Here is a 14,584-nt window from a genome sequence, read left to right on the forward strand (position 1 = left end):
CAAATAAAAAGTATTTTTGATCTATTTGACATTGTTCTCCATGAAGACACAGATTTTACATCAACAAATTGAATCATATAACTGCTAAGTTACAGAAATCATAATATTACTTTGACAAGTTATTTTTTAGTTGTATTTTTCTGTCTTGCCATATTGAATTATTTGTGGAAAACAGGAAGACTTAAATGTGTAGCAGGTGATTAAACTTTGTAATCACTTTGGATTCTGGTGGAATTTTCCACATTGATAAAGATATTCTTCCAGTTATTCAGGGTTTCATTTTTGCTTACAATAAAGAAAGTACATATTGATTCTTACTGTCTTTGAAAACTGAGTGGTGAACAGAAGTGTTGCAGATTTTTTTCTGTAAGTACGAGAGTATTTCTTTTAATTTTACTTTTATAAGGCAACTTTCCCCTCTTTGAATTACCAAGTATGAGTGTTATACTTCAGTGAAAAAGGGCAATACTGTGAGGGGTACCCATAAAATAACAAAGTAAGTTCCACAACCCAGGGCAGATCATTTAATTACCTTATAGTTTTAAGGGAAATTTCTTAAACTTCTGTTTGCAGTTATTTCAGAATGAGAGATGAGTAAAATAAACCAGTGTCAGCCTATATAGGGAAAATTTTTTTAACTGGCATTGTTATGATAATGTTACCATGATAAGAATAAAAAGCAGTCATACAATGTAGACTTTGACTTAAAACACACACAGATAAGAAGTTCATTTGTGTTAGTGAGATCTAGCCACAAAATAATTTTAATCCTTGAGTACTAAACTTTTTTCCCTTGTGAAATAAAGCAACTGGGCTAATATTGATTACTTCCATTGATCTCCATGTCTTAGGAGAAAAGGAGCTTATAAGAAATATGTTCATACCTTCCATGTAACAATCTAGGAGGGGAGAGGTCAACAGGGTACTTATCACATTCTTACCTATTGAAACAAGATGGAAGAAACACTAAAAGAGAACTGATACCTTAATGTGGTTTAGAACAGATACTGTGTATAACTTCCGATTTACTTAGTGCTTTGAAATGGGAGTTCAATCCCACCGACTTTACCTGTGGGAAAAGCACCAAATGGGGGTCAACTAAAGCCAATCATGGCCCCAATATGGGCTATTAAGATCACCTCCTTCATCAGCTACATGCATCCCAAGGGAGTTTCTTAGACTTTTCTACTTGGGGACCATGGATGGGAGAATGCTAGGGTGAGGAAAATGGACAGGCATTTCACATTATTTCCCTTTATTTTTTAAAAAATCTGTTGTACCCATAAAATATAAAATAGGTATACATACACATACACACAGATTCTCAAGGCAATTAATACTAAAAACCATGTGGACAGGCTAAGAAGTAATTTTGATGAGATGGTTCCCTCCCCTCAAATTTCTTTAGCTAATATCATTATTGAACAACTATCTTATCTTTAGTTCACAAAAATACATAAAATAACACTTCAGTTTTCAGAAATTTGGAATTCTGTCCACATCTTGCATCTAAATAGTACACCAAAGCTCAAATATTTCTATGGCTTTTTTTAAGAGTCTTTAACGTCAAAGATTTATTTCCTCTTCAGTAAGTGGCAATAAAGTGATGACAAGGATGCCAAACCAAGTGTTGGATTCTATTTCTCTTGGTTAGACAGCTTAAGGGCAGAAGGAATTGTGTTTTCATTGGCTGCTAATAACTATAAATGATAGCAATTAAATATACAGTCTATACTACGCTGAATGCTTTACATAGAGTCTCTTTTAAATCCCCACCAAACGTTATGGTGGTTAAAGCAGAGACTCTGGAGCTAAACTAACCAGGTTAGTTTATTTATTATTAGTTTATTTATTATTTATTAGTTAGTTTATTTATTATTAATTCTGCTTTCACCCTATCACGAACTTTGTGGCACTGAACAGGTTGCTTAACCTTCTGTGACTCAGTTTTCCCATCTGCTGATGTACTACTAGTATCTACGGCATAGGGTTATTATGAGGATCCTGAATTGGTATTTGCAAAATCAATACCTGGCCTATAGTAATACACAGAGCATAAAACCCTACAAGGCTGGAAATGCTTTCCCTATTTCAGATGGAGAAACTGAGCCTCAGAGAGGCTTACCAATTTTCCTAGATTACATGGTTTTTAAGGGCCTGGATTTGGTAGCAGCACTGGAAAGGAAGAGATTTCTGTGACAGACATTGCCAAGTCAGACTTATTAGTTATACTAGGTATTATTAGAATTTACAGGAGTTAGCAACTATTTAAACCTGGGGAATAAAACACTTCCGAATATGTCTGCACTCAACAAGAAAGCTTAAAACAAAAGCTCCATCTGTTATTTTTTGTTGAACTAAAATGACAAGTTGCTGGCCACTTTCATGACAGCTTTTAGAACCAAACACCTGAAAAGCTTGGATTTATTTAGGTCACTGTATCTCCAGCTTGAACATTAATCTGTTTTTCATTCAGTTCTTTTTACAGAACACAACATAATTAAGGAGCATAACGATAAACACGAAGTTGTTCATAAAGATCAACGTGTTCTGTTCATGTCATTTGCAGGGAAAATTTTGTGTGAGTTCCCCAGCAACCCCTGAAATCAGAATTGAAGCAAACATTTTCAAAAGTGAATGCTTCTGTGAAGTTAAAAAGCAATTCAGAAAGGGCTTCCCAGCAGCGTGTTCTGCAATTTGGAGAGGAATGAATATCTTTTTACAAAATCACTTAGTGAGTCCTTTTGTAAGCCTCCACGTTCCCTTCTGTTGAGGCTTGGCATATAAGAGAAAGGTAGGTATGTTGAAGAGTTTGCCTGCTTTTGTTTACTCCTTCTCATTTACATGGTGTAATAACAGAACCAGCCAAAGGAATTTCAATTAATTCAAAGGCAACTAATAATAAAGCTGTTGTTATGTAGAAGAAACTAGGCATTATGGCAGCACCTAAAAGCCTTGAGCTTCAGGAATATTTCAGGGTTCTGGAGAAAGCCAAAGCATCACAAAGGGCTTCATTCTGCCCTTTGCCTTCAGCCCACAGCCCCCACTGATTTTAATGGCTCCCAGACACAGGCATCCAAGATTTGGTCCCTTGTGGGGAAGGAGTAGCTGAGTAGCTTTTTGATGGGTCTCTGTGTGGCATCCATGAAAAGGAGGGGAAAGGGGATGATGACTCAGAACATGACCAACTGAAACCCCAATTTTATACAAGTTCTGTATTTTTTACAAAGCATTTTTCAAAAGATTTTATTTATTTATTTGACAGAGAGAGACACAGTGAGAGAGGGAACACAAGGAGGGGGAGAGGGAGAGAGAGGCAAGCTTCCCACAGAGCAGGGAGCCCAATGCGGGGCTTGATCCCGGGGTCCTGGGATCATGACCTGAGCTGAAGGCAGACGCTCAATTATTGAGACACCCAGGTGCCCCTACAAAGCATTTCTTAAGCATATGGCTGGTGACCTAATTTATCAAACAGCTTTGCCTTCTATTGTTGAGTCATCCTACAAATGAGAATGGCACCCAGTAGATTACGGAGTGACTTAAATGAAGTTTAACCCTCCTAATTTCCTGGAGTCTCAATAAATTAAACCACCAGAAGCTTTTTTGCCTCAAATGCTCAGTTACTTTGTTCAATGGGTCTAAACAAGCCCGAGGTGGAGAACTGAGGGCTAGAATTCAGGGCACAGCAACAGTATTAGAGGACACATGGAGACATCGGTAATTGAACCATTGATTCAAAGAGCAAATGTTTCTAAGGATCAACCCACGGTAGCCATTTCCATGGGGGAACTCCAATACATGGCAACTGAGCATAAAAATGATGAAACAGTAAAATGCTGGGAACAATAGCAATGGTAAATTGGTCTGCCATTTTCATTACTTTTTTTGGATTATAAAGAAATATACATTGATTATAAAATAAGTCTGGAAATTAGAGAAAGCCATTAGGAGAAAAATAAAAATCCAATTCCTTAGAGATTGTTTATTGTCCTATTACAAATGCAATATATACTTCAATATCAAAATAATGTTGAAGCTAAAGAAAATAATGAAAAAAGTTATTCACGATCCTTCTATCAAGGAGTAACGAGTCACTCTTGAGCGTTCAATCAGATGATGTGATTAATTCTGTTTCATTAAGGACATTGAAAACTTAATCGTTAATTTTCATAAAAGCAGCTTAAAATATTGGATTTAATTAAGCCCAGCCCAATGCATACCAAGGTAAGAGGATCATTCAATCATTTCACATTTTAAATACATGCATGTAATGTTAACATTTGAGGGTGTCATATGGATCATTCTCTTCATGGAGTCAAATTTAAGAAGCACATTTTAGTATCATAAATAAGTAAAAAAAAATTTTTTTACCCTCTGGAGCCCTCAACACCCAATATCCAACCCCACACTAACACTTTCCAGAGACCCAGTCGGAAACCTCTTGCAATTGAAACAGCAAAATTCTCTTTTCATCCTTTAAACTCTCAATACACAATTTCAATTTAGAAACTCTGTCCAATTGTACTCCCAACCTCAATCCAATGCCATCTGCCTTTTTAGCCCATCTGTCTTCCTAAACACTGAGAAATCACAAAGATCAACTTTCCTTTCCTCAGAATGTGGGGAAGGAAAAAAATTCAATTGCAAATAACTCTGTGTGTGTGCATGCGTGCGCATGTGTGTGAGATGGGGAAGAGAAAAACTGTGAACACTTTCCTGGTAGTTTATTTTTTACCTGTCATATGACCAAAATTTGGAGTTTGTAGGATTCTATTTGCAATGTCCCATTTGAACTATAAAGTTGAGGCATATTTTTTTTATTATAGCCTAGGTATTATGAAAATCCATTGAGCCACATTAAAGTATTGCAAAAGAATTGAATATAAAGGTGTGTGTGTGTGTGTGTGTGTGTGTGTGTGTGTGTGTGTGTGTGTTTTGGGTAAATGTGTCACTGCACATGTGAGTAAATAGTTATCAGTACAAGGTTAAAGAAAGGAGCTTTGGAACTTAAATAAATAAACGAATTGAGCAATGTTCATCAAGAACAGAGATATCCAGGATATTTCTTTGTATTTATCAGAAACCTGTCTATAAGTAGAAGATCTTTTTATAAGAAAAGACTAGATTGAGTTATAAACACTTCTGCAAACAAGAAGAATTATTAAAATCTTGAAGAATAAAAATGAAATCAAAATGAAATAATAGGATGAGAAAAGGATAAAAAAATTTTAAATAAAAAACACACATATATAAAGAAAAGAACAATAAAGCTATTGGAATTTTAGGTCTTCCTGCTATTACCTTATCTGGAATGCAGACCATAAATGGTAAGAATTAATTAAGTGTCAAGTAGCTGGGTTAAATATATGTCTAAATAGGTATTCAATCTTAAATTATAATTTATATCAACTCTCCTTGTGGGTATGAGAGTGATTCCCTTCTCAATAATAATGTTTTGGGTGGAAAAATAGGCAAAATTCCAGATACATAAGAAGAAAACCATTTTGTACGTATGCCACAGGACTACCAAAATTAGAAAGTTAACGGAGTTATTTTAGACCAAAATGGACCCTGTTCTGAAACACACTAAGTTAGCTTATGCAATCACCTACAGTTCTTAAATTTGACATGCCTGAGTAACCAGCTGGTCTTACTGACATGTAGCTTCTTCCCCAGGAGGTACATGGTGGGCTGCCATTCTTCCTTTTTAAGGTGCTCCTACATGTTGCTGTCACCACCTGTTAATGCTGCCAGTCAGGTCTTGGACATATCTTGCTTAGCAAATGTGTATCCCAGCCTTATCCTTTAGGATGTTCTGTGATGACAGGAGTATCCGTATCTGTGAATGGCTATTGAGTACTTGAAATGTGGCCACTGTGACTGGGGAACTGAATTTTTATTTTATAAAATGTACTTAAATTTATATAACCACACATGACCGGTAGCGACCTATTGAATAGTACAGGACTCCACACAATATAATTCATCAGAAAACTGTCACTCATATACGGTCTGTGTAAATGCACACCATCTGCAGATGCGCTCTACTTCCTAAGTCTTTGTGAGAACACAGGTATACTGGCTGTGGGACACCGCACTTCACTGAATTCTTTGGGTGAAATTTACTATCCTGATAGCTATTCACTGGGAAAGTTTATTCTAGAGTGTTCAGAATTTCACCTGCTGAAGACTGGAAAATAGAAAATGAGTCATCAAGAAATGTTGCAGATTACCGAGGATCTTCTAAGGCAAAATAAATTGTTCCTGTTTTCTCTTTCTCTTTTAACTGAGTGAAAAAAATCGCATAAGGCATATACACTAAAGAAACCAGAGTCATATGCAATCAGAACCCTAGTTTGCCAAAATGATTCCAATTTCAGATAGGCTTTTACGCTATGATTGTTTCCAACAGGATAATGGCAACATCAAAGTCATTTCTGAGCCATGTGACAAGGGAGCTACAAGTCATGAACTTGAAGCCCAGACATTTGTCATAAACTAAATTCTGGCTTTATCCTAATATCATTCACTCTCATCTTGGTTATGGGCAAGGTGCTTCTCATCATAATATTCAGTTCACGTGCATAACCATGGAAACATAATGGCAAATGGTGATAGGAATATTCATTGCTCAAATAAGTATAATTACAATGATACAGTAACAGTGATGAAAATAAGAATATACTACCCTTATAAATTATTTTGAAGTGTACAGAGTACTTACACAAGCTACTCTTACCGATTTTGAGTTAAGATAGTAAACAAAATGCCTAAGAAAAATGGCTGTTTCTGTTTTTGTGGGATTTTTGTTGTTGTTGTTGTTGTTAATATGCTACCAAAGAATATACCATTGTAGTCTCAAGTTCCTTTGGAGACGTGTTTTGATGCTTCACAGCTGCCATCCTCCCCCTCCACCCCTTCCTACTCCTACTCTTTCTCTCCCCACTCCTGCTCCACATCATTATCATCACCTTCATTTACATGACAATGTCCCTAAAGACTAGAGTAGAAGTATCAATATTTTTCATGTCATCCTGAAAGCCAGTGGTGTTTTATGCAAGAATAAAGATACCTTTCAATTTATAGGAATTGTTTTTCTGGAGGGCCTGGGTAGCTCAGTCGGTTAAACACCTGCCTTACGCTCAGGTCATGATTTGGCTCAGGTCATGATCCCAGGATCCTGGGGTCCAAGCCCCGCATTGGGCCCTCTGCTCAGGGGGGACCCTACTTCTCCCTCTCCCTCTGCCTACCGCTCTACCTACTTGTTCTCTCTCTCATTCTCTCTTCCTCTCACTCTCTGTCAAATTAATAAAATCTTTTAAAAAATTTTTAAAAAAAGAATTGTTTTTCCTCTCTTAAAAACTACCTCTTACAAAAGCCTTTTATTGATTAGGTCAAAAAATTACTTCTAAAATCCATAAAATTGCACGAAAAATCAATGGGTACTCAGACTTGTTGATAAGCATCCAAAAACCAAAGGGCAATATTAAAATCAAACAAAAACAACTAAAACATATTGCATAAAGCAATGTTCATGTCCCCAGATAACTTCTATCTTAAAAGTTCTGACTTTGAAAATCATGAGAATTCTGACCTCTGAAAATATACTCAGCAACGGTGTATGATCTTGCTACAATTTTCAAATTAGAAACCGTGTTTACGAGCACCTGGGTGGCTCGGTCGTTAATCATCTGCCTCCAGCTCAGGTCATGATCCCAGAGTCCTGGGATTGAGCCCCACATCGGGCTCCCAGCTCAGCAGGGAGCCTGCTTCTCCCTCCTATCCTCTCCCCTCTCATGCTGTTTCTCTCTCTCTCTCTCTCAAATAAATAAATAAATAAAACCTTTAAAAAAAAAAAAGAAACTGTGTTTAGCACAGTTTGATTTGGTGTTCAAGCATATGAACAAAAAGGGGATCTTGAAGCTTTATTCTTAATAAAGCAAAGTCAAATACGTTATTTGTGCTCAAAATATTCTAAAATGGAATCAAGATCATTTCAGGCTGATCTTTTACAAGATTTTTATTAACATTTTTAAAATTTTTAAAAAAGCTCAATTTCCTCTTACCATAAAGAAGGAAAGGCTATAAATTCAATTATAAATCCAGAAACATGCCATTTGATTCTGAATGTGGAACAGCCATGAAAGCATCCAGTATTAGTGCTTTCTTAACTGGCTTCTGAGAATTTCTTCCCTTAATACATGTTACTATTGTACATTATCTCTTCTGATTTGGACCCAGGATTTTTACCAGTGTCAGTATTAAATGAGCAGATAATCCTTTCCAATTCTATTCCAGAATGTCAATAGGTAACCTTAGTCAAGTTGTTTTGTACTAAGCACACACAGTTCTGCCTACTGACCAAATCTTTCAGGACAGAGTGGAGATAGCAATATTTTTGTTTATGTGGTAGGCTCAAATATGTATAAAATTTATAAATGGATGCATTTGTCCTGGTTCTTTGCTTCTAAGACCTCAAATGCATACTCTACCTAGTATTAAAGATGCATCTTTTTTCAACTTATTAATATGAGTTAAATACTTTGCACAGCATTCAATTCTTGAAATTTTTTAGATGGTTCAAAATATCTTCAGGTTCAAGGCTCTTACACAATTACAATGCCATTAGGTTACTGTGTATCCAATGAAACTCTATTACGGACATATATTTATGAACATAGAAAAACCTTAATGAAATATTTATAAGTGTAAATTCTTGCAAACATACATTTATTGAATGCTAATTGGGTTTATATTTTTATAAAGAAAAACAGAAATATACACTCAAACATGAAATTAAATATCTGTAAACATGTACATCAAAACTGTAACAGTAGTGATTTGTTTGTAGAATTATAATTGGCTTTATTTCTCCAAATACTTTTTGAAGTTTGGGATATCAAGCATAAACTACTTTCTGACTTGAAAATGTATTATTTTATATGCACATGTATGTATGTGCAAGTTCTCTTTCTTCAAAGAAATTTTTCTCTGAAACCCACCTCCTTATAGAGATTTTGCAGTGAGCAAATATTTAGCCATAAATGAAATTAATGACCTCATTTTCATTATATTACAAGCTCTTCTACTAAAGGATGAACTCCATTCCTTAATTCTTGCTAACACAAAAAATGGACTTCAAGGTTACTACGGACATCAAAGTTGAGAGAGCAAGGACTTTATTCTGCAATTAAGGTTTTCTAGCACAATAAAATTGCCATGGACAAATGCTTAAAGATGATTTAATGTCAGCCATACATAACCCATGCAAAAGCAGTGCTCAGAGAGGAGCTTTATCCCATGATGGCTAAGATGAAAGAGTTTTACTGTTTGTTTACTTCTTCAAAGAAAACAAATACCATTGAGAGAATGTATTAGGCAATTTAACAATTGACAGTTGGAAAATTAGGCAATTTAACAGTATGAATCACCATTCCTTCTGGAGAACAATTTATCCTGCTGTATTTCGTCAAATACTGAGAGCTAGTTTAGGTAGCAAAGTTGGTGATAATCATGCTTATCTGTAGCACTCAATTCAATTCAATTCAGCAGATACTCATGAATAACTACTTTGTTTTGCAAGGCTTTAAGCCTCATCATGCAGAGTGCCAGCTCTGGAGACAAAATTCCCATGTACAACCTGGATCCAGCACTTCCTAACCCTGAGACACTGGAATAACTTATGCAACCTCTCTCTGCTCAGTTTCTTCAGGGGATTATAACCCTACTTCATAGGGTTAAATAAGCTAGAAGCATGAGGACCCGACTGCATTTCACCAAGCAAAATCAGAAAACGTCACCTTCTCAAACACAAATAGTTTGTCTTCAGCATAACCCATCTGGAAAGGTAATTAATAGATGAACTTATAAAGTATCTCAAGTTAGTCTCAAAATTTTTTTTTTAAAAAAGCTCCCATATTTAGTCAAGGAAGCCAGGGTATTTATCACCCTGTACTGTAATATGCCTGAAATAATATTTGTATGTATCTTTGATAAATAGAATTATAGAACAAAATTATGTCATTGTAATCTGTAACGAGCGTATAGATCAGCATTGAACTGAAAGCGTTAAATCTTTCTTCACTGGCCTTTAAAAATTTTGAGTAAATTCTATAGTTCTCTGCCAGTTTTAGGTTTTAAATTCAAAATCCACTCTAATCCAATTTAAAATGTCAAGCTCATATCCAATTTATTGCTCTGATCCTCTCCTCCCCTCAGTACTTGTGACGTGGGTCAGAAAGGTGAAGAGGGAATGGTCAGCCCTTCCATAAACTCCTTCCTTCCTTCTTCTGGGTCCATGTGCTCCACAATTGTGAAGACCAGGATTCATGTGTAGAGCAAAGGAGGCAAAGACGTTACTTAACCAGGCAATTATAGTTCTCTTCTCTGACCAACCTCAACTGACTGTGCCTTTGAGAGGAACAGTCCCAGAGGCCCCCTCATGGGACACACACACACACCTGGGGGGTGGGGACAGTCAGGTGGTACAACTCCCAAATTTCTGCAGCACCAATTTGACCTCCATTTTTTTTTTAAGATACTTTACTTATTTATCTGACAGAGAGAGAGAGAGCACAAGCAAGGGGAGCAGAAGGCAGAGGGAGAGGGAGAAGCAGGCTCCCCACGGAGCAGGGAGCCCGATGCAGGGCTCGATCCCAGGACCCTGGGATCATGACCTGAGCCGAAGGCAGACGCTTAACCAGCTGAGCCACCCAGGCTCCTCTGACCTCCATTCTTAATATATTGTGGATGTTCCAGTGTTGGACAAAAACTGTTTATCTCTCTACCTCTTTATCTCCCTCTAATTCTAGTCTAAACCTAGCAGGTCTACCCAGTGGGCAAAACATCAAGCTTGCTGCAGAAAAGAAAGTCCATCCTAGAAATGAGTTGCTGGCCCCACCTTCTTTCATGTACCTACAATCTCTTTTATTGATTCTTTTGGAGCTATTCCCCCATTTGGCTTGACAGGAAGAGAGGAAAGAAGGTCAAAACATCCTTCCTTGGGTATAAAACTCAGAATTCCTCAAATGTGTTTAATTTTTTTAAGGATTGGGAAGAGAGATAAGGATTCGGGAAGTGGTTGAGAGCAGCCAAGCTGGTGTGGATATTTTTTAATAAGCCCTGGACAAAGCTCTGAACACCATTGCTTTCAGTTCTATCTTGAATAGGCCTATGGTGGATAGAATAATGGCCTCCCAAAGATGTTCATGTCCTAATCCCTGGGAGCTATGAATATGTTGTATCACACGGCAAAAGGGAATTAAGGCAGCAGATAAATTAAGGTCACTAATCAGTTAGACTTAAGATAGGAATATTATCCTGATGGATCATCCAAGTGGGCCCAGTGTAATCATAAGGGTCATTAACTATGGACAAGGGAGGCAGAAGAGTCAGTGTCAGAATGATGTGATGTGATAAAAGAGTTGTCCAGCCTTTGCTGGCTTTGAAGGTGGAAAGGGACCACAAGTCAAGGAATGCAGGTAGCCTTCAAAAGTTGGAAGAGGCAAGGAAACAGGTCCTCCCTTAGAGCCTCCAGAAGGAATGCAGCCCCACAGACACCTTGATTTTAGCCCAATGAGAACCATTTCAAACTTCTGACCTCTAGAACTATAAAATAATGAATTCATATTGTTTTAAAATACTACGCTTGCAATAATTTGTTTCACCAGCAATAGGAAGCTAATACAGAGTCTTAGTAATCAATTTTATTGCCCCCCCCCAAAAAAAACTCCTTTTTCCTGTTTCATGACTAGGAAAGACCCACATCATGATTTGCCAATGCAAATGTTTTGCTTTATTTTGAAAACACAGCCTGGTTGGGTAACATGGTAATCTGGGCTGTCAGATTCAACACAATTTGCTCTAAGACCATGTTTGTAAAGCATTTTTTCCATTTACTTTTTTTTCCCTTAAGAGACATTAATATGTCTGAAAGAATTTTCTAAGTCACGATCAGAGAACTATTCATTTCTTTTGCACTGAAATTTGCACAAATAGCTTGACACTAAAGAAGATTTTGCATGCCAGGCCAAGAAGTTTGAAATGAATTCAGTAGCCAACCAGCAGTTATTGGATATTTTTAAGCAGAAATTCTGAGATTAAAATTATGAAAAATTGCTCTGGCAGTAATGAGTAGAATGGATGGAAGGAGGATAGGCAGAAGAGAGACACCTAGATATACATTGTCATTGTATTTAGGCAGGTGATGATAACCATCTGAAACAAGAACATGGTATGACAACAAAAAGGGAGTGATTAATTAAAAGTAAATTGTGTCAATAAATTTTAGCAATTAACTGTATACGAAAGAACAGACGTGAATGGGTCAAAAAGATAAACCCTAATTTTTGTATCTGACTGAGAGACTGTCGGGATCAAACTGCTGTGGAAAAACCATTTGTAAAAAGAAAGAAGATTATGATGCTGTTGAAATACAATCCGTAGGCTCAAAATGGAGTCGCTCCCTGCCTGGGATACGCACGCATCAACAATCCAAAACTTAGATAACTATCGTGTCCCTACAAACACTGCTTGACTCGAAATGCAGTATATGCAGCCAACCAAGCCCAAAAGCCAAGCCAACTCTTTCGTATTCCTTTGTTTCTTTTTCATTTCTGTTTCGTTTTTTTCTTTCTTGTTCCTTATTCCTTATCCTATATAGGCTTTCCTTCTTCTGCCCCATTTTGTATTTCTCTGGACCCTTGGGAACTGAAACGGCCATTTCATGAAGTGTTAAATAAAGTTTATATCACCTAAATTGTCTTCTTTAATCATTTTTAACAAGAATAAAACCACTAATACTTTGCCAACCATTTCACAGCTAAGAAAAACGCTAGAACTTTATGCTGGGGGGAAATAAACTTCAGACATTGTAATGCGTTCCCAGGATAGAAAGTCATTCTACTCACCATTAATTCACTCCACTGAAACTTCTGCCTGATTCCTTTAAAAGATATTCTAAGAGAAATACAAATCAACTACTTGTCTTAATCCTTCCGGGCTACTCTAACAAAAACAGCCTGGGCAGCTCAAACAAGGTTTCCTTGTCACAGTTCTGGAGTCTGGGAAGTCCAAGACTGGGATTCTAGCAGATTCACTGTCTGGTAGACCCACTTCCCGATCCGCAAGATGGCCATGTTTTCATTGTGTCCTCGCATGCTGGGAGGGGTGAGGGAGCTCTCCAGGGTCTCCTAGAAGGGCACTAATTTTCCATTTTCTCCATGTTCATTGGTACTTCCTTGTATCATATTTCTGCAGAGAGTGTGTATCAGTTTAGATTCTATTCTGTAAATAGGAACCTTCCAGGTACTTAAAGCAGAAAGAGCTTCAGTACAGAAAATTGATACCTGGAGAATTGTTTGAAGGGCTGGAGCAATGGGGGAGGTCTACTTAAGTCCTCTCCCACAGAAGGCCACAGAAGAGATCACCAGAGTAACTACTACTTTGGCCACATTCCAAAAGGTTTAGGAACCTGAAGGATGCCAAAGGAAGTTTTAGGTTCAAGAACATACTTCTCTATAACATGCAGAGGATCAAGATTGAGAAGCTGGTGCACCACTACTGTAACTCCTGAACACCAAAGCTGGTGATAAGGCACAGAATTCTGCTACAGAACACAAAAACAAAGCAATTATTTCTCCACCCCACTGGTGACAGCAGGAATCAGCCAGCAGTAGAAGGAAGATGTTTGTCTCATTTCTGTCTTCTAAATCTCACACAGTGCATTTAATAGGCAGAAAATTATATCTAGAACACTAATGACAGGAAATGAAATAGTTAGCTTTCTAGGCCATATAACACAAGAAGATTCCCCAAGAAAGGGGTAAAAAAATAAATACTGCATGCCAATTAATCATATCCAACACAAGGTTTCATTTTAAATACTTTATCTTATTTATTTCCCAAGTTGTTCCTATCTCTCTTAAATGTTTTAATGTAAATGAGATATGATATCTTATTAAGGCATAGTTTTTGCTAATTATGTAAAACTTAATCAGTTAATCTAACACTCAAAGTTCTCAAAATTCTCTATTAACTAGAATGTTAGAATTTCACCACAAAAATAACTGATCCTCATTTTGATGACCCTAAAGCACAGCACTCCTTCTAAACTATAGAACTGTCTGTACGCCAAAGTGAAAAGTATGCTTTCTTATATTCCCTAAGGTTTTCTCCCTTTAGAGAAAGGACTTTGCTTCAAATGGACTGTTTTATAATACAAAAAGAGAAATGATGACATTTCCTATATCTCTAGAGCCGTAACTATTCATTTATCTAGTTAGTGCAAGAAGTCTTTTTTACCTGATTAAGCTTCTCTAAAACCTTATGCTTTAACTTCCAGGTTATTCAAAGTTAATAAGGTAAAGAGTAGTCTCAGGTCCATGGAAACAAAGATGGTTTCCCAGACTGGCAAGGCTTTTTAGACATCAACAAGCTGATTCTAAAATTTCTAGGGAATGGTGCAGGCCCTATATTAGGTAATACAATCTTGATACAGAAGAATGATGGAGCAAGTGGGAGTAATCACTTAATTGATATTAAGGGTTATTATGAATTATAGGGATCAAGAGAGTGTGGTGTTGGT

This window comes from Zalophus californianus, chromosome 5 (assembly GCF_009762305.2).
Source record: "Zalophus californianus isolate mZalCal1 chromosome 5, mZalCal1.pri.v2, whole genome shotgun sequence".
Lineage (NCBI taxonomy): Eukaryota > Metazoa > Chordata > Mammalia > Carnivora > Otariidae > Zalophus > Zalophus californianus.